This window comes from Stegostoma tigrinum, chromosome 3 (genome assembly GCF_030684315.1).
Source record: "Stegostoma tigrinum isolate sSteTig4 chromosome 3, sSteTig4.hap1, whole genome shotgun sequence".
In the NCBI taxonomy this organism is placed as follows: Eukaryota; Metazoa; Chordata; class Chondrichthyes; order Orectolobiformes; family Stegostomatidae; genus Stegostoma; species Stegostoma tigrinum.
In genome coordinates, this window is record NC_081356.1 from 72261826 (window position 1) to 72283706 (window position 21881).

Sequence of the window (21881 nt, forward strand, 5' to 3'; positions counted from 1 at the left end):
CCGCTCCACTCCAGCCCTGTGACAGCTGGCTGCCTTGCTTGGCTCGGCTCCACCGAACACTGGCTGTTCTTCACACCGACCCGCTGAGCACTGGCCATCCCGCTCTGCTCCGACCAGTCAACTTCTGGCCATCCCGCTCTGCTCCGACCACCTGACCCCGCCGACCACTGGCCATACCCTGTGGTCTGATTCGCCAACCACTGGCCATCCCCTCTGCTCCAACCCGCCAACCACTGGCCGTCCCCTCTGCTCCAATCCGCCAACCACTGGCCATCCTGCTCTGCTCCAATCCCCTGACCACTGGCCATCCCACTCTGCTCTGACCTGCTGAACACTGGCCGTCCCACTCTGCTCTGACTTGCTGACCACTGTTTTAGTTTAGAAAGGCATCATGTGTTGGTGCAGGCTTTGTGGGACGAAGGGCTTGTTCATGTGCTGTTTTGTTTATTGTTATTTCAGGGGGAGAAGAGGAGGAGAGAGCAGGAGGGGCAAGCGTTGGAGGAAAGGTGAAGATGAAGGAGGGGAAGAGGGGGAGAAGGAAAAACGAAAAGGAGTTGGGAAGGAGGAGAAGGAGAGATGAAGTGATAGTATTAAATGGGTTGGCGAAAGTGGCAGTGAGGAAGATGAGAGATGACAGGGCATAAGGGGGTGGGGAGGAAGCGGGATTTCATTGAAGGTAAGTGTGATGGAGGTGGATAGGAAGAGTAGGAGAAGAGGGAGGTGTGAATGAAGATAAGGAGAAATAAGAAAATGGTAATTCATCTTTCTGATTTATTTTTGTTATTAAAAAAAGTTCACAGAGTGGAGTTGGTGAAAAGTCTGGTTAGGTGCTTAAATAGTCTTCATGGGGCTGGAGAACAATTAAAAAAGAATTCACTTCACTGATTGTTCAGCCTTTTATTGCGTGAGTAACTGAGTCTCAGAGAACCTCGACCTCAAAGTTCTGATGCCCTATCTCTGGAGAGTTAGTCAAGCTCATATTTAGGGAAAAGTGTGCCTAAGTGAGAAGAACTTACAAAATACCTTGCAAGAACTGTGATAAACACTACATTGGACAAACTGGCAGAAAGCTAGCCACCAGGATACATGAACATCAACTAGCCACAAAAAGACATGACGCACTATCACTCGTATCCTTACATATAGATAGGGAAGGACACCACTTTGATTGGGACAACACATCCATCCGAGGACAGGCCAAACAGAGACACGCACGAGAATTCCTAGAAGCATGGCATTCCAACCGGAACGCCATCAACAAACACATTGATTTGGAGCCCTTCTACCACCCTCTGAGAAAAAGAACAGGAAATGACATCACCAACCCAGGAAATGACATCACCAACGCACGGAAACCTAAACACATAAATAGAAAGCGGAACATAACACCAGCGCTTCACTGGAGGCTCACTGATGATGTTACCTAGAATGGTGATGAAACATCTGAAAACAATCCTTCCAGCTCAGTGAGCAAACTTACATCCAGAACTTGATTGCTGTTCAGCAAGCATAGCCTAAAATGCACTTGAGTGTGCATATTGGGCAAGAGTTCCACTTCAATTCTGATTATAGGTTTTCAGTGTTCAATTTTCTTCACCTTTCTATTTGCTGATATTCCCACAACTTTCATTTTGCCTGGGAGGGAGTTTGGACTGATGGTTTACTGTTCAGTATCTGCCACTACTGCCACTGTATAGTATGTTTCACAAGAAATACTTAATTTTCCTGCTTTCTTTACCTGTGAAGGAGGTGTTATCTCCATTCAGCACCCATTATGATGGTATACTGTCAAGAATCATACAGACAACTGCACAAGTGCAGTTCAGATAAACTCATTGTAGCATTCCACTATGCCTCACCTTATATTTGTAGAGATTAATGAGCTTTTCACTGTCATTACAAATGCTTCTGCAATAAATAAAGACTTTCAAGTCCTTACCAACCACTTTTTTTCCAACTGCTGATTTAAAATGCTCAATGTATAAAAGTAATTATTCAGATGTGAAACTGATGGTTTCTGATGAAATAGTTCCACACAATTTAGTATACAATATACTAGTGAAAGAAGAAAAAAGCTGACATTTTGAGTTGGTATTCTACAATGTACACTAACGGAAAATATTCTATTTATTAAGTTCTTAGAAGCAGGCAAATGGTTTAAGATAGTAAATACATGCCTTTACTTCAAATGTTAGAGTTTAATTACATGTTCTATCTCTTTTCTCTACACTGCAAACTGTGCTGCTATTCCTTTAGAGAGGCAGAAGCTCTAAAAATCGGAGAAGTGTTGTACAGCATCAGATAAATATGGATGCAGAAAGAGTAAAAATTTCCAAGATTGCAAATGTGTTCGCTGCAAAGAAAATCATTTTTTGGCTTTTTCTCATTCATACTCAGCTATCAATCCAAATTAGGAAAATATGTCAAGACAACAGACTCATAGACAATGAAACCCAGCACATTTTTTTTCACTTAACCCATTCCAGCAAAGAGGTTTTACGATAATAAGCCTTCATCAATCCAAACTGGCTGCTATTTTTCAATGTCTACCAGCCTGTATAACTAATCTTTTCACTAATGAAATAATTCAAAAATCATTTAACTGGTCATATACTATTGCATTAGTAACAAAAAAAACCAATCTTTTGATATTTAAACAATTTGTAGCCTCTCAGTTAGTTTGTGTGCCAGTCAATATTAAATTACCAAGATAGGCATGTGCCTTTAGCTGATCATGAAGTAAATGGCACTGGATTCTACCAATTTAAACAATTACACCAGTCTGCTGTAGCGTTTATGGTTTTAAATGTATTCATGTTTCCTACTGTAAGGAGGTGCTCATAACAGCAATTTAAATAATTCTAGCGCATTAAAACTGGATTATTTAGAATGAACTCTAATTTATGATTCTAAGTTAGGCAGTCTGGCTGTATTTAATTAATTTCTCTTGTGAGTCTTACATTCAAACATAGATTTGGGTTATTGCAAGTTTAAATAAAAGCAGCAAAATTGACCAACAATTTGTATTTTACGCCAATTATTTATGTAACTGAAAGGTAGATCCATTAGACCATTATAGTTATTAGCATTTTCATATGCCATTTGGATTATAGATAATTGAGCTTGCTTTAAGCATGAGTCAGGAAAAGTACTGCCACATTATCTGTTATCATTTAGTATTTTAAACACTTGATTAAAGCAATTTTTAAGAGTTGATTGTTAGAAAATGGGTAACTTGCTGATACTGGAGTCTGTTCATCCCTTAGATCAATACCGTGCTCTAAAAGGCCTCTTGGATCATCTCAAGAGTATTCACTTTTCTGCAGTGAAACCATCCCGTGCTTGTCAGTGCAGGCAGTTCAGTTGGCTCTCTGTACTCTGCAATAGTGTAAAAAAATGGAATGGAGTGCACTGTACCTTCAGAACAAAAATGTAGATTTAAAGTAAAAATATGGTCAATATTCATATGAAATTAGACATTTAAGATAGCAATTAATTCCAGAAGTTATGAAAATACAAAAATGTGTGTACAACTGAAACAGATTAAAATATGAAGGTATTTTTAAAGCTATATTTTTGTACATTATGCGGAATTCTTGTGTTGAGAAAAGATCCATGAGAAATATTCAACTTTGCAGGAGTTAACCTTTTCAATTTTTGGTTTCTGTAAAATAGTTTTCGAAATTACTGTAAGGTCAGGACAATAGCCCCTGATAAATTACTACATGTTCAACTGATTCCAAATAATTTGTTCCCTGGGGTGTATTTGGGCTATGACTATTTTAAATTTCTAATTCTTTAGGGAACACAAACATTCTATAGTATAAAAGAACCATTTGTTTTATAGTTTTTCAAACTTTTACTCCTTGACAAAATATAGTTTGCATTTATAAAAAAGCAATAAGGACCGGGAGAAGGCAATTTGCCTGTCAAGCCTGCTTCACTATTTAATAAGATGGCTGAACTCAATGTAACCTCAAATCCACAATTCCTGTCTACACTGACAACTCTTCAACCCCTTGCTTATCAAGAACCTATCCACCTCCGCCTTAAAAATATTCAAAAACTCTACTTTCACTGCCTTTCCAGGAAAAGTTCCAAAGACTCACCACACTCTGGTAGAAAAGAAAATCTCTTTATCAATGCTTTGAACAGGCAATCCTTTATTTTTAAACAGTGACCCTGGTTTTAGAATCTTCCATGGCAGGAAACATCCTCTCCACATCTACTCAATCAAAATCCCTCAGGATCTTGTATGTTTCAATCAAGTCACCGCTTAGCCTTCTAAACAACAACAGGTATAAGCCTAGTCTGTTCAAGTCTACCTCAACCCATCTACTCCAGGTATTGGTCTCATAAACCTTCTCTGAACTGCTTCCAATAAATTTACAGAAGGAGATTCTTGTAATTTGGTACACAGTATTCAAGATGCAGTCTCACCAGTGCCCAGTATAAATGGAGCATAAGAACATAACAACTAGGAGCAGGAGTTGGCTATTTGGCCCTTCAAGCCTGTGTCACCATTCAATAAGATGATGGCTGATCCTTTCGTGGTTTCAGATCCACTTACCCACACTCTTACCTTATCCCTTAATTCATTTATTGTTCAAAAAAATCTACCTTCCTATTTTTGTATTCAGTTATCCGCACAAAAAAAGTTCTATTAATTCCTAATTACTTGCTGCATAAGTACACTGAGATTCTTTGCACTTGAGCTCTGCAATCTCTTACCATTTAAATAATGTACCATTTTATTGTTTCTGTTAAAATAGACAATTTCACATTTTCCCATTCCACTCCATTTGCAAATCTTTGCCTATTCACTTAAACCTATCAATATTATTTGTTTTTTAGCCTCCTTATGTCCGCTTCACAACTTGCTTTCCTATCTACCTTTGAGTCATCAGCAAATATTGGCAGGACCAATTCAAGTGTCAGCTGAGAGCCCATTTAGTCTGCTTTATTTCTATGGTGGTTGTAATTTTCCAGATTCCCTCTCTTCCATCTTCTAACATATCACTGCCTCTGGGATGTTACTTATATTCTGTATAGTGAAGAATGATGCCAAATTTCATTTAATCAGTCAAGTCTTTAGTTCCCATTATTAATTCACTTACTAAGGGACAAATGCTCACTTTGTTAACTCTTGTCTTGTTTGTATAGATATAGAACCTCATTTTATCTGATTTTATATTTCTAGATATTTTTCTCTTATGCTCTGATTTTTCCCTTTTTTTGTCCTACTTTGTTGTTTTCTGTATACTGTTCAGTTTTCTGACCTGCTCTAGACTTTGCATCATTATATGCTTTTGCTTTAAGTTTTATACTATCTTTAACCTTTCTCTCATCCTTGGAATTTTTCTTAATGTTGGAATGTATCTATTCTGTTGTTTTGAAGTACCTTCCCTTAAGTGTCTACCTCTGTATCTCTACTGATTTATCTTTTAACCTAACTTATTTCATCCAATTCTGCTTTAATGCCCTCATAATTGCCCCTCCTTAGGTTTAAAAAATAGTTTTGATCTCAGCCCTCTTTTCCGCAAGATAAGTTTAAAATGTGTTCATAATACAGTTGCTGCTTTAGTGGCACCTTCATAATCAGATTATTAATTAATTGCTGCATTATACCTCATCTAGTGACTTGCTTTCTGGCTGTTCTAGAAACATGCTGTTCCAAGACACCACTTCAAAAACATCCTATTTGAAGCACAATAATATATTCCATTGTAGGTCTTTGGCTATACTATATGGTTGCCCTATTTTTGTTATTTTTTTATGATCCCAGCTGATTGTGATTTTGACAAGTCAGATTGCAGAGTGAAATGTGGCTTGATAGAACCTTAATTTGATACTGTGATCATTTGATACTTTGAACATATTCATATGAGATTGCTAATGCCACAGAGTTTTACAGCACGAAAAGAGGCCCTTTGGCCCAGTGTTTCTATGCCATTACCCAGCACCTATCTACTGTAATCCTATTTTCTGGCACTTGGCCTTTGAAGTACTTCCTAAATGTTTGGATGGTTCCTTCCTTTATCCCCTTCTGAATGAAAAATAAAAGTTCATTAAATCCGTTCTGAACCTTGTCCTCCTCACGTAAAATCTGTGCTCCCTGGTTATTGGCACCTCTACTCAGGAGAAAGATTTTTCCTTATCTACTCCATCTAGTCTTTTCATAATTTTGTACACCTAAATCAGGTCTCCTCTCTGCTCTTGGAAAACAATCCCAACATACCTTGTCTCACTTCATAAATGAAATACTCCATTCCAGCCAAACAGCCCATGGTTAAACTGTCCAGTACCCTCTCTAGTGCGATCACATCATTCTCCTAGTGCAACAGCCAGAACATGATACACATTTCCAGCATAATCTTCCTGATATTGCATTCAATGCTTTGACTCATAATTATGGAATCATAGAATTCCTACAGCATAGTAAGAGACTATTTGACCCATCAGGTCTGCACCAACCCTCTGAAGAGCATCCCACTCTGAGAGGTTTTGAAAATTAATATCAGAGCCCCTACAACCTCCTCCCTGGCCTCCCACAAAAGCCCCAGATACATCTCCAGGGGATTTATTTGCTTTCAAAACTGCTAAAACTGCCAGTACTTCCTTGTTCCCAATTATAATTTTCCCAAATACATTCTGATGCTGATTTCTATCTTACTTCCCTGATTTCTTCACTTACATTGTCCTTCTGTATAATGAATATAGGTGCAAGGTACTCATTTAAAAGTTCTTTAGTTATTTAGTTGTTAGAAGGTCAAGAGATTTGATTACTATAAAGTTTAGAATGATCATACTCTGAATCATAAATCTCTATGAGGCCATTTGGCTCATTGAGTCTGCATAACCCTCTGAAGAGCATCCCACCCAGGTCCAGCCCCCCCATCCTAACCCCATAATCCCATATGTACCATGGCTAATCCACCTAGCCTGAACAACCCTGGACATTATGGGAAATTTAATCCACCTAACCTGCAAGTCTTTGGACTGTGATAGCAAACTGGAGCACCTGGAAGAACCCACACAGACATGAGGAGAATGTGCAAACTCTACACAGTCACCCACAGCTATTACTTCAAAAGAAAGATCAAATCACTAATATATATTGTCAAAATTTTTAGCATTAGAGTTTGTTAGTTTCAGTGTCTTTCTTCCTGTGACAGCGTTGGTGACAATTTAACATTCCAGTATAGACTTGAGAATATCAGAAGGAAAAAACCGAACAATCTGAATTGGGTTGAATCTGCATAGTTAGCTACGAATCACATTTTGACTTAGAAGTTTCCCTTAAGATAGTAATCCTAACCTTCCCAATCTAACTTAATAGCTGAAGTTTCCCATCCCTGAACTATCTTCATGAATCTTTTCTGCACCTTCTCTAATTCCTTCACATCCTTCCTAATATGCTATGTCCAGAACTGGATGCAATACTCCACCTGGGGCCAAACTAGTGATTTACACAAGCTCAATATAACCCCAAAGCTTTTGAACTCTATTAATGAGGCCCAGGGCACTGTACGTTTTATTAACTGCTATCTCAATTAGATTAATACTAGAACATACAACAGCTGTGATTTATAATCGTCAATTCGTTAGAATTCTGACCAGCCTTTTCCAGTAATTAAAACAGTTAAAAAAAACCCGTGGAAGGAAAGACTGATGATGGAGCCGAGTTGGAAGTTATCCTCCAGAGTCCTCAGCCGTGGTACATTTAATAAAAGTGGAGCAGAATTGATGGGCAGAATCTTATGGTCTTGCTATCTGTAACCTTAGAACAGGAAGGGGCATTTAACTAAACAGGGTAATGGCATACTTGAATCTTGACATCTTGCGTCTGCTGGAATTATGTCCCAGGGAAATTAATACCCATTTAAAAGTGTCATCCTGTTACTGGTGGGATTAAGATAGCCACAGGCAGATCTGTCACTATGCAACATGCACAGTGGATAAAATTATGCAGGCAATGTTACCTTGGAGTGAGGAATGAGGGAACTTGATTAACAGCATTCAGTGCCTGATTGAGGCACTGTACATTGCGGAGGGGGAGTCACTGAGAAACACAAGCCTGCCTGTGCTGCTTGCCCTGGTGCACACATCTCCCTCCAACCTACAGCTCATAACCCTCCCACCCCAGTATCACTTACTTTGTTTGCTCCTTGGTTCTGGGACTTGGGTCGGTGCTCTTCCTCCGTCAACTACATTGTCTCACATGGTGTTGCTAACCACAAGAGTTGCCAGCCACTGTTTGGCTGGTACTTCTTGCTCAGCTGAATTCTACTCCAGAGTCTTGATTCTAGGGAAGGCTAATGGTAGCCTCACCACTGCTTGGTTGACTTATGGTTCAGTGGACCTTTCCAATTCGAGGAGTGAGGGGGTCTCACTGGATTTTGGTCAGTGGGTTAGACTGCCTCTGTACCTGAAGAAGATTCTAATCAAAGTGTCTCGCCATCAGAATGTTGTTTCAACCAACGTCCAGCAAGTAAACGGTTTCACATGAGTAAGTACACAATTACAGAGCTTTTTTGTTAAACACATTCAGAATCTGGGAAGAGCCCAAGAATTGTCAAAAAGGCCTTGGTCTTACTTATTTGGTACATTAGAAGATAGACATTATATATGTTTTACAAATGTGAAATATGATGGAATACCCACTGTGGTAACATGATGACTCTTTTTCATACCAGTTAACCTGTTGAACGTGCAATGCAAAATGATGAAAAGCATAAAAATAATTCTACATTCTGAATTTAATAGCAGGACCTAATTCAGATGGTCTTATCTGAATTCAAAGTCATAGATGACAGCACAAGAATCAAAATCAGTTTCACAAAAACAATGAGTAGAGCAACTAACATAATTGTCTGTTGATTTCTAACTATTATTGTAGTACATTAAATTATTAAGGAATTTCACATTGAAATTAGAGATTAACTTCTCTGAAAAAGAAGGAGAACTAAGATATAGGCATTATATAGCTTGTACCAAGAAGTTATAAAGTTGTTTGGTATTCAACATATATTATAGAAACAAATCAAAATCATTTTTATTAAAAGAATTTACTCAAATGACCAATTCCTTCTTTCACTGATAACCTGGAGTTGTCATAGTTCCAATTTGACTTTTCTTTTTGTTCTTCCAATATCTCTGGCTTTTTATGACAGCCTGGAGCATCGGTTGGCAGTGAGAATCCCACAGCTGTCACAAAAAAGAGACATGAATGTTATGTAGCTACAAGACTGGCGCTTACATAACAATATGTCCTACCCACAAAAAGCAAAACAAATCCATTTTGGCCGAGGAGATAGCAAGAACCGCAGATGCTGGAGTCAGAGTCAATGCAATGTAGAGCTGGAGGAACACAGCAGGTCAGGTAGCATCAGAGGGACAGGAAAATCAATGTTTTGAGCCTGTACTGATCCTGATGAAGGGTCCAGCTCCACGCTGTATTGACTCCAAATTGGCCGAGTATCACCATGTCAGTCTACTCTCAGACCCAAAAAAAGTGATGGAAGGCATCATTGATAAAGCTGTGAAGTGATACCTGAACAGCTATAACCTGCTCATCAATATTCATTTTGGGTCCTGCCCTTGACAATCGGACTCTGACAACATTGCAGCTTTGATCCAAGAAAGAATAAAATGAACTGAACACAAGAGATGAGTTGAGAGTGACTGTGCTGATAACATGGTAGCATTTTTCCAACTGTGGTATCAAGAAGGTCTAGGTAAATTTGTGTTAATAGGAATTAGGAAATAAATCTCCACTTGGGTGGTTTCAGACCAAAAACAAAAGGAAATGGCTGTGGTTGTTGGAAGCCAATCATTGCAGACCTAGGACATCAATACAAGTATTTCTTGGAATAGTGTTCTAAACCCAACCAACTTCAGATGATTCATCAGTTAACTTCTCTTCAAAATAAATGTCAGAAGTGGAGATATTTGCTGATGATTGCACATTGGTCAGTACCATTTATGACTCCTCCAATATGTAAGTGCCTATATCCATGTGCAGCAACGTTCGAATAATATTCATACATAGGCTGTTAAGCTTTGGGTAATATTTGTACTATAAAGTGGCAGGCAATGTCCATCTCCAACAAGAGAAAATATAATCATCTTGTATGGAAACTTCATCGATATGGTTATGACAGAAATCTCTATTATTTTGGGTGACCATTGACCAGAAACTGAGCTGGATCAAGCTCACAAATAAATGCAATAGCGAAAAGATTAGATCAGAGGAAGGGAATATTTGGTGAGTCACCTCCTGATTCCCCACTGCTTGCCAACCATCTACAAGCAGAAATCAGGAATTGGAAAGAATACTCTCCAACTGCTTAGATGAGTGCAGGTCCAATAATAGTCAAGAAGCTTAACTGCATTCAGGACAAAGCAGACCACATGCTCATTGTATGATCCATCATTCACATTCATTCAATTTACCACCTGTGCACAGTAGCTGCAGTGTATACTGCAAAGGATTCAATGCATCAACTTGCCTAGCTTCCTTTGACAGTATCTTCCAAACCCAAAACTTCTACCACCTAGAAGGACAAGGGCAGTAGATACATGAGACTACCAACGCCTCCAAGTTCAGATCCAAGCAACACGCCATCCTGACATGGAACCGCATCACGGTTCTTTACCTGTCACTGGATCAAATGCTGGAACTCATTTCCTAAATAGCACTGTGAATACATCTACAACAAATAGCAGCGGTTCAAGAAAGCATCTTACCACCGTCTTCTGAAGGAGCATTAACAATGGGCAATGAATGCTGGGCTGGTTAGCAGTGCTTACATCTCATGAAAAATATTTTAAAGAGCTGTAATTTCTCAAGGAAATGTAATGCTAAATTCTAAACTATTTTGTACATTTAAGTTTCAGTACACCAGTTAATGATAAAACTAACCGTGAAGGCTTACGATGAGGAATGCGAAGACTTCTGAAGCATTGCACACAACAGACTATATCAACAATGTGAAGATCGTGAGAAAGTCCACTGTAATTTGTTTCCATTCTATAAGCAACAAAAAAAACTGCAAGTAAGCAAAACCTAATTAGAATGCAGCATGGTGGACCAAAGAGACTGTTTTCATGCTGGATATTACAGAGTTTATGTAACAATTAGACTGACAAATTCAACAGAGTAGAAAAATATTAATAACTTTCAGAATGGAATTTCAATTGTTTCAACTGTTGTTGCTTTTGAGAATGGTAATTTTTTAAAAAGATATCTGTGACGCACTTTTTCCTCTTAATAGTCTGGACATTAAAAGCTTCATTTGTAGGTGAGGCACAGAGGGGCGATGATGGAGTGAGAAAAGTCACTCATCTGAAAGAATGCATGTCTAGTTTCCCATTCAAATTGAATTAATAGCAAGAAAGTCGGGTGGGCTTCATCATTACCTTCCAAGTTATTCAGACAATACTTTACACCCTGGCAGCACAGGCAAAAGTCTACCTTTTGATTGCTTACGCATTCACATGTTATGCATTAACATTCATAAAGTTGATGGGTAGGCATTTGTTCATAAGCTTCTGAAATGCCACAAAAGAAGTGAGTAACTTGGTGGGCCATAGATGCTTCTTTCTCCAATTTTTCTACCCTCCTTTTAAGATAAAACTTTGGACCCTGTTCAACTCCTTACCATAGAGCTATTAGCTAAGTAAAACAAAAAGAAAATCTTAGCAGGTTTACATTTACATTTGGATCAGAGAATCACAATCACAATTTTAAAACTAAGCCCCAGTCCTCACAGGTAGCATGAAATTGAGGCACTGACTGAAGATTTAGAAAACTACTGAGGTAAAATATATGGAACAAAAACAAAGTAGCTGGAAAAGCTCAGCAGGTCTGGAATATGTGAAGGAGAAAACAGAGTTAATGCTTTGGGTCCTGTGCCCCTTCCTCAGAATTGGGGTAAAATATATGCTGGTCTGTGGAGCAGTAAGTTGGAATTGTAATGGGTGCCGGTATGGAGCTTGGTGCGGAGTGGGGACAACTGTTGGGCTGGGGTCTGGCACGGGTGGTGAGACCACATGCAGAGGCCCTACGCTGAGCTGTTACACTGTAATGTCTATTTGACATTTCCTACCTTACTGTAATGTCAACCATTTAATTATGTCCTATATTGAACATATTTTTCAACTCTATAACTAATGCAACTACTTTTATTCCTCTGCAGAATCCAAGAATTGTATTTGTACCTAAGATGTTGCTATAAGAAGGCAGACATCTTAAAGGTTTTTGAACTGCACTCCCACAATGGAGTACGCATGACAACATAAAGAATTTATAATAATGAAGTATTTGTCAGCCCTACAGATACTTTTCTTTGATGAAATTATACAAATGATTTCAATCATGAGTAGGTTAAAATTTGCCAATTAATATAAAGCGTGGAGATTTCTCTGGAACAAAGGCTCACCAAATCACCAGATATGAGCAGTATACAAAATACAGATGTGCAGGTATGAGGAGTTATAACCCTTCAGTCACATAGCTCAATTAAGAAATTGCTGCAGTTGCACTTTTACTATTAAGTGCTGATTGCTTCTTGCCAGATATAAGTAATTGAAGCAATAATGAAATCCAGCAAAATATTAACTTTTTCCTACTGGTCTTGAATCAGTAACATACAGATATGCATTTCAATCTATTATTCTCATAGAGAATAATGGAAGCTCAGTGATAAATTACAGGGAAGCTGATAGTTTAGCTAGTCAGCCAATCTTACACACTGATATCCTTGCCTATCAATTATTTATTTATATAATTCTTCCTTGTTTCCTCCTCTCATGAAAAGTATCCAGTATTAATTGGGGATAATGTGATGCTTGGGTGATCAAGAAATTTATACAAGTCATGGTAGTCACACTACAGAGTGGAAACATCAAATTGAAAGTGTAAAGTATTCAACCTCAAAAAAATTGACATGTTCTGACAGCACTATTTCGGAAATGTATGGCTGCAACCTTTGGAAAAAAACACATGGTTTTAGTAGTTACTTTTTTGCAGTATTGAACAAAGAAGTCTAGCTAGGATTGGTCTGCAAAACACATTCTGAAAATTTTCAACAGTAAAATTTCCAGACACCAGATCTGCTTCAAGAGGCTATAAAATGCACAGTTGTCACATATAAATGTGAATTAGTAAAAAGAATCAAGATATACTAACAGATGCAATGTATTACACATATTGAAGAGGTATAAAAAGGATCCTCAAGCTAAATTTCCTGATTCATCAGAGCACCATTACCTTTGCTGAAGTAGGCAACAATAAGGTTGGAGAAAACTATTCCCCTGTTTGCTTTCGTCAAGGGTTTTTGACTTGTTCAGATACAGAGTGTCTCTGGGGAAAGAAAGACTAAAACTTCCTGTCACTCTGAAGACAGTCGTTTATACAGCTGTCTTTGAAAATGTTTCAGAAAAAGCATAAGGGACCTTATGAACTCCCTCAAACATGCTGCTGATATCAATTTGTTCTCGTGTAAACATGTACAGAATGCTGTTGTTGATCTGTTCTGTCAAACGTAGACCGCAACAAATTGCTGTACAACACTTTATGCCGAAGTTGAATAAGCTCTCTAAAGACTTTAGGCCAATTTATTGTTTATTTTCCGTGTATGTTTATAAAGGTCCAATGGAAAAATGATATGTGTGTTGTTTTTTAAGTTATAAGAAAATTCAAGGAGAAGCCAAGTCTAATAGCAGTAACGTGAGTCAGCAAATATTGTGTCACTGGACCCAGTGCCTGGTTTTGAAACCTTACAGATTACAGGATGGACCTGAGGTTTTGAGATTATGGAAAGTAACAAGTTAAATTAGATGTTTATGAAATGAGTAATTTTACAAATTGCCAGATGATGATTCACCTACCAGCACTGCATTTTAAAAATATGTGGAAAAAGAACAATGATTTTCTGGTGTATTACTGACAAACAAGACTCCACGCCAGCATATGAAACTGTAAGATGACCCTTCAGGTCTCAACGTCATCTGATGCAGAAAGGAGGACGAACAGGATGCAAAGGAAAAACTTACGGATGGCCAATTGACATAATAGGATTGATAAAATAGAGCAAGATAAAATTACATACAACAGAAATAGCAAGAGAGAGATGCTGGAAACCAGAGTTGAAGTAGTTTGTTCCTCTACTAAATACTTCCAGAAAAGTACAAACTTTGATTGGACCCACTTAATTAGTCAGACTGGAGAAGTATAGACTCATAGAAAAATAAAGGGAGAAGTCAAAAGAAAGCTATTTGCATTGGTATCATATCAATCAATCTTCAATTGTTTTCTCAATGATCTTTCTTCCAACATAAAAGGAGTTGTTAATGATGCTTGCACACTGTTCAGCTTAATAGGCATTTCCTCAAATAATGAAGCATCCCATGCTCATTTACATGAGATTTACTCAACATTGTGGATGAACTGATAAATGGCAACTACAACTGGAGTATGGGAATAAGTTATTCTGACTACAATTATTTATTGATTTGGAGAGATCGCACCTCGGGTATGGAACAGATTTTTGGCCTTCATATCTCATGAAGGAAAAATGACAGCGAAGATTTCCTTGGTTAATTCCTGGGAGGAGAGGGTTATCCTGTGTTGGTAGGCTGAGTTAATTAAGTCCAAACTCTCTCTAAATGCTGAGAAGTTATTTCCTCTGACTGGGCAATCTAGAACAAGAGAGGGCACTGTCATTGAATAACTAGCTGATCCTTTCAGAAAAAGAAAAGGAGAAATATTTTCACTCAAAATGTTGTGAATCTTTGGAATTCTCTGCCCCAGAGAGTCCTGAATGCTTCACTGTTGAGCACATTTAAGGTTGAGGTAGATGAAATTTTTGTCTGTCAGGGAACCAAGGGACATTGAGAGCAGGTAGGAAAGTGAAGTTTAGGTAAATGATTAGTCGTGATCTTACTGAAAGTGGAGCAGGCTCAATAGGCTGTACAACTTACTCTTTTTTCATGAACTTCACTTTTTTAAAACAAGCTTGCCATATTTGTAACAAAAAAGCTTTAACTGTAGTTTTAACTCAACTAAGTGAACTAAGTAAAATGTCCAATGTTATTTTCTTCCTGTTGTGTCAGCAATCCTTTAGTGCACACCTCTTCTGTGGTAGCATTTTACCTGTCACCACTTCCCTACTCCCCTCTGGCTCTAATGCTAAGTGTGGGCATTCTACTGGACCTGTCCTAGATTTGGTGAAGCAAGAGGAAGAATCAGTGCTCGTGCTTGGCAATAGCTTTAGGTGTAATAATAACAGGAACTACAGACAAAGGACGTCCTTAAATATTTTCACAAACAGTCTTTCTGCCCTCATCCCATATCATGCTGGGTCAAATCAACTGAATGTTCATTACCATCTCAACGTTCTGCCAACACCAACATTTCATTCGGCTGTCAAATCAGAACCAAAAATATCAAAAAAGGTGCATCATTTTATTTGTCTGTCACATACATATCCCTCATTAATGCTTTCTGCTCTGCGTGACTTTTACTACCTTTTTTTCCCAAGTGCTACTTTAGTGGAAGATGCAACTTTGTTGTCATTTCGTGGTTCCTCAAAGGGACTGAGTGATCTGTCTCCAGTGCTTACTTTGTATTGACAAGCTTTTGTTGCGGTTGCCTCTGCCAGTGCGATGCTGCTTGATTTACACCAACCCTTCCTGTGATTTTGAGGGCTTTGTTAGACGAGGAAGTTGGGTCACCATTCCGATGCAAGATTTGCATTCTCTCCCTCTGCTAAAGCACGACTGCTGTTTGATAGTTATGGATGACTGGAAAACTGTGATGAAAAATTGTGCAGCCAGCTATCAAGATACTTCAACGCCAACCCAACACTTTGCTTAAAGGACCATAACTAAGCAGGGCCTGACAGGATCATTCTAACATTAGCTCTAAGAATCAAACTACTGGGGTTAGCCATATTTGGCTCCACGTCTAAGGTTGTACTACTCTTTCCCTAACATCTACTGTACAGTAAAAGAATTTCATGTTCAATATGGGAGCATCACACACTGCAAACCTTTCAAACTGTTGAAAATCCTCACTTTAATTCAGTTACAGTGAAAGCAAAGATAAAAAGAAAATAAAGAAATGTTGCATTTGTTTATGGGAACAGTCAAAGACTGCTTGTCTTTCAATCAACAATAAATTTACAGTCAATGACTGATTACTGCACCCAGCTCACATTTACTGGGCTTAAGTCTTGTCTGGCTTGTTGCTTCTGATGCTACTGGGTTCCGTCATAGAGAAGGTGGTTCTTCTCCTGCTCAATGTTCTCATTCTCCTCCTGTGAAGTCTGCTTCTGCATCCATCATATCCTGTCTTGAGAATATTTCTCCTTTTCTTTTGATGGTTATGGATGACTACTGCAGTTGCGCACCATGCAGCATGCAGGAATTAAGTTGTGCGCTCTATCTAGATTATATTTCAAGGGATCCAAAGGCTGTTCCAAGCATCTGAACTTCATCCTCAGGAGACCTATCATTTGCTCAATAATGGCCCTGATTGAAGAATTGGCAACATTTTGTCTACTCTCAGTTTCAGGCAGGGGATTATGTAACAGAGAGATCAGCCACACAAGAGACATTGGCCCTTGTGTCCCAGTATTTGTTGTTGGAAGGCATTCAGCCCTTCAAATGAAGTAGTAACGCAGGAGCTCTTATGGATAAAGGCATCATGGCAGCTCCCACGTTCCTGGTGCGCATGTGGTACTAATGATCACAGATGGCTTTCACCTTTATGGGATTGAATCCTTGTCTGTTCATGAAGTCAGCCGTGTTATAAAATGGCACTCTCAACACATTGCTCAAACCATTTATCAAGCCCTACATCTGGGAAAACCAGCTGCCCAGTTCCAAAAATATTACATACTCAAGTGGAAAAAACAGGAGAGGAAACAAATGCAATAGCCATCATTAAAAGAGAAAAATTACTTGGGAAACTAACGGGGCTAAAGACGAATACGTCCCTGGGCCTGATGGGATGCATCATGGGGTATTAAAGGAAGTAGCTGCAAAGATAGTGGATAGACTGGTAGTTATCTTCCAAGAATCCTTTGATTCTGGAAAATGGCCAATGTAACATATCTATCGAAAAAGGAAAGAGACAAAAATCCTTTAACAATAGGCTTAATGTCTGTTCTTTGGAAAATGTTAAGTCTATTGTGAAGGATGCAAAAGCAGCACCTTCAGAATGCATAATATGATCAAGGAGAGTCAGCATGGCTTTATGGAACAAAAATCATGTCTCACAAATTTATTAGAATTCTTTGCAGTGGTAATAAGCAGGACTGATAAAGAGGAAGCAGTGATGTAACATATCTAGATATTCAGAAGATGTTTAATAAGGGACCACATGTTAGGCTACATAATGAGATAAAAGCCCATGGTGTTGGGGGTATATATTAACATGGATAGGGTCAGGGAGGTTAGGGGGAGTTGTGATGGGGACCTAACAACTAGCTGGGCCTAGTGCTAATTATGTCCAGCATGATCTGCATGCAGAGATAATGGGAACTGCAGATGCTGGAGAATCCAAGATAACAAAGTGTGGGGCTGGAAGAACACATCAGGCCAAGCAGCATCTTAGGAGCACATGCATGCTATCATTTTCCTTTCTTTAGATGTGAAGCGATACTAAAAATGGCTAGAACAACCCACTGTGGGTGGAGAAAGTGTCAGCTTGATGAGTAAAGATATAGAATCCACATTTGCTGGATGTCCTGACATTGTAGCAAACAGAACACAAAGCTGCCATTTGCAAACACAGCTACACTGGATTCATAATCATTGCAACATCCGTTTGTTATGCATGCAAAGTGAAGGTACTTTGGAGTCAGATGCTGGTTAAAGGCTGTTTACTAAATGCCGTTGGTGCTTGCAAATTGAACTTGGGCACCTCAATAATATGGAAGTGAGCAGCAACAATGTTACTAAAAAACTAGTGAGAACTGAAGGGAAACTGTTACTTTTGTGGTTTCCAGTGCCCCTCTGATAGGCACACAGCATTGCACGCTCATCTATCATGTAAGTGTCTGTACTCAATTCGGTAGAAGTTGAGCATTTGATGTGAATCTGTGTTGGGAAAGTTGTGGTAGCATTGCAGGCACTGCCTTCTGGATGACATTGTGTGGTCACTCAGCCAGTCCAGAATCTTTACCAAACTGCTGCACACACTTTCCCTGAATATGGATGGGTGATGAGACATGACCCTTGTTATCAGAGTGAAGCGTGCCTCACTGTGTGCTGAAGTGTACTCAGCTCACTTCTGCAGGGTATAGTCCCAGTGACTGTTCTGTGAATTGAGAAATGCTTTTGTTCCTTCTGGTTTGATTTTAGGTCAATTCCACTGAGTGACTTACATCCTGTTGATGGTGGGATGTTGGTCATTGCCACTGTCTACCTAAGAAAGAAAACATGGATGCAAAAGGACCATGGTCAACAGCATGTAGCAGCAAGCCTCCTACAGAGGTCAAGGAACAACAGCAGGGGGAAGTTGCTGCCTCCAGCCTAACAGGGTGTGTAGAGTTCACAGGAAGCCTAGAGTTTTTCTGTGCTGATTCTGTTTTAGAATGAGGCCTAGAATTGGTGCAGATTTCTCATGGCCCTGGACACTGTGACAGAACTGCGCTGGATGCTGGACAGGCTGCAGAAGTGGGGAGGCCATTTACTCCTGGTGACTGTGAAGGGGACACATGTTCTAACCTCCATGTAATTGGCTCCTTCCAAGGACCAAAAGGAGAACAGTGAGTAACCTGTTAGTGATGGATACCATCTGTGCAAAGTCATGCTGCTTCATTTCCTTCTCCCATTGCAAGGTCAGTGCTGGAGCCTGGGCAGTAGGATTTAGGAAAATAGTTAGGATCCTCTAGGTACAGGGGGCCCATCACCTGCATACCCGCGACACTGAGAGGGCCAGAAAATAAACCAGGCAGAGTTTATCAGCAGGAAGGTGTTCTTATGTACTTTTGCATTGGAAGGTCCAGGTGCCTTACAAGGTTGCTTCCTGGGAGCCAAGGCCTATCTACTGTGATGATGGCTCATGACATCATTGTGCAACCTCTTGACTGATGTGGAGTGCATGTTTAATACTATCCATGCTTCAATCAAAGCCACGGTGGAACAGAGTATAGGGCTGTGAAGATGCCATTCCATTGCTTGGATTCATGTAGAGGGGACCTCCAATATAGCCCAGACAGCGTGTGCTGTATCATCCTGGTGTACTATGCACTGCATAATTAGAGCAGGCAACATGGCGATGTGCTGGATATTGAGAATCAGAGGGAATCTGAGCAGTCTTCTGGGAAGGAGGATGGAGACATTAGGAAGAAGTTTTCTCCTTGTCCAAGACAGAGTTTAGCTTGGGGATTAGCTGAAAGCCAGACAGGACCCTTCTTTATAGTCACTTTGAATGAGAGCAGCAGACAATTGTGAGCTGTAAAATATTCTTTGGTAATTTTGTTGAAATATGGTTTACATTATCAGGATGAAATTCAACATGCAATGAGTTTTTTTTTGTGTTCCCTTTTGCTAAATAAAAGTTCAAGTCTGAATTTCGATTGCTTCCAATGTGATGTTCCCCTACTGTGCCATGATGCCACCAGTGAAGGGCAATGTTGGATTGTCAGTGTTTTTCCAGGTCCATTGTGGCATTTTAAAGATTGTGCAGGCATAAAGGATGTCAGTCTTTCGGGGAATATCTGCTAATTGGTGAGTTGTTCTGGGAATGGCGCACAGTGAGATGGATCCAGAATTGGATGTGAGGAATTCCAAAGAGGCCCATGTAGGTAGTGAGATATTGTAAGAGAACACACCAGGCATGCAGTTAAAAACTTTTCAAAAAATATGATGCAACTCAGACTCAGCCAAAAGAAGTGAGATGTGGCCAATATTACCATTTATTGTGAAGGGAATTAAGTAGAAAAGTAGGGAGGTTATGCGCCAGTTAAACAGAGCATTGATGAGACCAAATCTGGAATACTCAGTACAGAATGGGTCTTGTAATTTAAGGAAGGACATAAATACATCAGAATTAGTTCAGAGGAGGTTCACTGGACTAATATCTAGAATGTGTGGCTTGTCTTATGAGGAAAGGTTGGACAGGCTAGACCTGTAGCTGCTGGAGTTTAGAAGAGTAACAGGCAACCTGATTGAAATATATAACATCCTGAGGGGATTTGGTAAGGTGGGTATAGAGAGGAAGTTTCCTCTTGTGGACGAATCTAGAACTAGGGACCATTGTTTAAAGTATTGGGTCACCCATTTAAGACAAAGCAGAGAAGAAATTTTTATCACAGAGGATGAAAAATCTTTGGAACTCTCTTCCCCAAAGAGTGGTGGAAGCAGAATCTTTTAATATTTTAATGGCAAGAGGTCGATAGTTTCTTGAAAGGCAGGGGGAGTGAATAATTATCAAGTGTGGGAGGGAATGTAGAATAAACCAAATCAGCCATAATCTTATAGAATGATGGAGCAGGTTTGAGGGACTGAATGGTCAATTGCTGCTCCTGACTACGATTTTTAAATGTGTTGGCATGCTTGGACTTTGAACTATGTATTACAGTCAGTGATAACATAACTATATTTCTTAAATTGTTTGGTAATAGAAAGCTACTAAGGGGATGTGCTTGTAAAATACTATCACTCGATTCACCCTTCCTCTCTTCCATGGTATGGTTAATGTCCTAAAAGCACAAAAATATATCTTTATAACAATGTTGTTTAATGCATACTGAGAAAAATAAAATACTATTTCTTAAATAAGTAACACAGATAATCTCAAATGGTAATGGAGCGAAATGAGCCATGTAAGTATAACTGTCCTAATAATAATCAAAGTCTTTGGCATATCAGGATAATGGGTCATGTAACAATTCAACTTTTGTCATGCTTACAAAACCTTTGTGGATATTTTAAAGCTGTTTCATTACCACAGTAGCAAGTTATTTTGAGTACCTATTTAATTTTAAATTTTAAATTTAATGTGGCCCATTGAAAGGGCTATATTAGTGGCCTTAAAATGGATATATCACTGAGGCTGTCCTCAGGAATAAGTAAGTGGAAAAGCAATCAATATGGGAACAGCCTTAAACACATCTACTTACCTACTGAGACATATCCCTCAGGTCAACGTGTTCCACAAGGAAAGAGGAGTTACAGAAAAAAAACAAACTTCTTAATGGTAGCTTTTATTGAGACAATTTTCTAAAATTCTGGCTTTTGAAGTACAGCCATGCAGCAGTAGGAATAAGTCAAAGTGCAACTTCCATTGAGCATAGACTTGAATCAATCTTACCACAGTAATTGGTAATCTTGTAAAACTGATACAATAACATAATTTGGATCAAATACACAGCAATTCTTGTCACCATTACTTACATTTAACATGGCTGAGAAGCCAGCTTTGAAAGTTAAAGTTTAATTGTTTCCATAGCAGCAAATCGTATAGCCAACTTGGCAGACAATCTAATCCTTGTAAGCTAATGCTGGCTGTGCACAAAGATTTAGTTTCTCCCTTTAGTGCCTGAAACAGTAAACTGGCCTTCTAACTCTATTTAATGTTTGAATCGCATTAATACTAAATTAGAAATAAGAAATACTGATATTTTAACTTCATCCATATTTGGTAACATTGATTGGAATTATATTTGGTTGCCCTGGTAGTTCAATAGCTGAGACCTAAAAATAGGTAGTAACATGAAACAAATGTAATCAGAAAAATTACACACTAACGGCTCTAAGTGCACAATAATGATTAAAGGAAGTTAAAACAGTGATTGTCATTGGCTTAGTTTCTCATATATACATGTATTTCCAGCTTTAATTACATTTGTTGTTAAGGTAGCAGG

General features: G+C 38.9%; 1 long non-coding RNA gene across 1 annotated transcript in view; it reads right to left on the reverse strand.

Annotated features, from left to right (window-relative positions):
• Positions 1-9115: 9115 nt before the first annotated feature.
• Positions 9116-21881, reverse strand: part of LOC132209507 (uncharacterized) — a 53240-nt gene continuing 40474 nt past the window's right edge. Inside the window, exon 3 of the long non-coding RNA XR_009445634.1 lies at positions 9116-9207. This is a non-coding gene — a long non-coding RNA (uncharacterized LOC132209507). The remainder of the gene's footprint in view (positions 9208-21881) is intronic.